The following is a 2959-nucleotide window of genomic DNA, read 5'->3' as shown; positions in this document are numbered from 1 at the left end:
TCAGTGATCCAGTGCCTTCCATCTTGGGATGCTGCTGTTTCCAACATGGGGCTCCAACTTGCCATAGTAGAAGAGAGGAAAGATCAGGTGTCCAAGACTTTATGGGCCAACCTGGATGTTTCGTACATCACATCCGCCCACATTCTGTCAGTCAGAATTAGTTTTATGGCCCCATTCAGGTACAAAGGGATGTTTAATGTCATCTTCCTGGGCGTCCAGGAAGATAATTAAATGGTTGACAATAATTACATTTCCGGCACAAAGACCGGTCTGAAATGTCACCTGGTATCTCTGCAGAATCAGGCATTTCTCCTCCACTGACACTGTGTCTTGTACATAATTTGCACCTGCCACTTCGATTAAAAATTATTTTATTGTCTGTAGAACTGGCAGGTAAGGAGTGCCTTGAGGTGAAGAACTGCCCTGGAGTGCTCGCTTTGGCAACACACGTACTAAAACAGGAATGATACAGAGAAGATGAGCAGAGCAAGGATGACATAGAAATTCATGAAGCGCTGCATGTTAAAAAAGAAAAAGAAGAAAGAACTGTCCTGTATACATCTCCGTAGAACCCGAGCTTGGCACATGCAGGTGCTGAGTGTTTGTCAAGAAAACAAGGAGCCCAGACAGAGGCCAGACTAGGAGGAAATGTTGACTGTTCCTCCTTGCAGAGCAGAATGGGGTTTTTCTAGTAGAAAGGAAACAACTGGAGGCTATCATAAGACATGTTTTCTAATAAAAGTGAAAGTAACATCATGCTCCTTTTTATTTTTTCAAGTGGGCAACTTGTTTCCCCTTCTCTTTCTTGGTGTTTTCTTGGTAATTTTGCATTTCCCACTGGACTAGTCCCGGCACAATGAAGCTCCCAGCAGAGGCTGTCATTCATATTTCTTTGAATAGTATCTCTTGTCCTGAACTAAACTGTTACTTATAATAGAAAAAGAAAAAAAACAAAAAACAAACAACTCCGTAAGATACAGGCATTGGATGTTCTTAGGATTTAAGTTGCCACTCAGTACTGGAGGGAGATGTGTGGGGAGGCTGTCCCCTGAAGACTTAGGACTGTGACCCAAGACTTCACTATTCAAGGAGCTCAAGACAGAAAACCTTCCCAGTCAGGCAGAACTGAATCCAATTAACTGACAACAGCTCATTTGTTTGGTATTAATCTAAGAAACAAAGGGCTCCTGATGAGGCGGCACAAAGGAATTCTGCCCATTATCTGAAATGGCTCCTAAGCTGGGGTGTGTGAGTGTGAGCCTGGAGGAGGAGGCTCCTCAGGGCCCTGGTCTGTCGTCCAGGGAGCCCGTCACTAGGAGGGATGGGCCAGGAGCTGATGGGTGGTGGCTGTGTCGGGGTGCCACATTTAGGGGACGCCCTCAGGGGTGTGAATAGTACAGGTTTGTATTTCTCTAAACAGTTTTCAAGCAGATGGACGTGTCTTATTCTGAAACAGTCAGCACCTAGTGACAATTTTATGACAGGTAGATGAGAAGAAGGGCACCTTTTTATAACTTGCCCCAAAGTGCCACCTGAACTAGCTGTGGCCACATGGGGCAGGCTCGTCCCACCTGTCCTTAACTCTCCCTCCACAGTGTCTGGTTTGCAGAGGAGACTAGCTGTGCAAACAGGTGGCACACTTATCCTGAAATCAACTGCTGGGAAGTTGGCCCCCGTTTGGGGTTACACACCTGCCTTTGAGAAGTCCATCCAGCACGAGGGCTCTCTGAAGAGCTCAGAGTCACCCGTCCACTCTCCTGGGCGCCTTTTAACAGGAGGGCACTGGAGCACAGCCCTGTGAAAATCAGAGCATCAGAAATTGAGTGGACAGTAGAATTCCCATCTATCTTTCTCTCCCCAGACATGGTTTCCCTATTATTAACATCTTCCATTAGCATGGTGCATTTGTAATAACTGGAGATATTAATAATACAGTAATAATTCAAATAGAACAAAATGTAAACAGCATTTAAACTGAATAACTAAAATAGATAAACATTTAAATGACAAATACAAATGATTATAATGAAATAATAATATTATAATAATATATCATGATTAATTGAAGTCCACGGTTGACACTAGTGGTCACTCTTGGCGTTGTACCCTCTATGGGTTTTGGCAAATGCGTAATAATGTGTAGCCATCGTTACAGTATCATCCAGAGTAGTTCTGCTGTCCTAGAAATCCTTTGTGCTCCACCTGTCATCCCTCCCCCCACCCCGACAACCTCTGATCTTTTCACTGTCTTCAAAGTTCGGCTTCTTCCAGAAGGTCACGTAGTTGGAATCATACAGCGTGTGGACTTTCTGAATCCGTTCCTTCCACTGAGTGCTCCGCCTTCAAGTCTCTTCCTGGTCTGCCTGTGACTTCATAGCTCATTTCTTTTTAGCTCAGAATAATATCACACTGTCGGGATGGGCCACTGTTTCTTCACCCACTCGGCTGTTGGAAGATACCTTGGTTGTGTCTAAGTTTTGGCGATTGTGAGTAAAACTGCTACACCCATTCATGTGCATGTTTTTGTGTGGACATAGATAAATGTTCAACTCATTTCAACCAGGTGAGCACACGTGTTAGATCTTTTGGTTAAAAGTGAGTTTAACTCTGTAAGAAACTGTCATGCTGCATCCCAGAGTGACCACATTGCCCTCCACCCAGCGGTGTAGGAGAGTTCCTTCTGCCCCACGCCCTCGCCAGTGTCTGGAGTCCTCAGTGTTCTGGATTTGACTACTCTGATAGGGGTGTGCCGGCATCTCATGGTGGTTTTAATTGGCAAGTCCCTGATGACAAAGGATACCGAGCATTTTCTCATATGCCTGTTGCATAGGTGTTTTTTCCCTCATGGGCCTGATGCAGACATTTCTTCCTCCACGCAAAAAGAACTGGCTTATGGTGACAAGGGAAACATGTTTCTAGACTGGTTGGGCTGAACATTCCTTCACCACATCTTTCAAAA

The 2959-nt window shown here is 44.8% G+C and overlaps 1 pseudogene; it reads left to right on the top strand.

Moving 5' to 3' along the window:
• The first annotated feature begins 428 nt into the window (after positions 1-428).
• On the top strand, positions 429-527 carry LOC116870330 (annotated as a pseudogene).
• The last annotated feature ends 2432 nt before the right edge of the window (positions 528-2959 follow it).

Source organism: Lontra canadensis, unplaced genomic scaffold (genome assembly GCF_010015895.1).
Source record: "Lontra canadensis isolate GAN:19392208 unplaced genomic scaffold, GSC_riverotter_1.0 scaffold22, whole genome shotgun sequence".
NCBI lineage: Eukaryota > Metazoa > Chordata > Mammalia > Carnivora > Mustelidae > Lontra > Lontra canadensis.
This window is presented reverse-complemented; position numbering and strand designations above follow the sequence as displayed.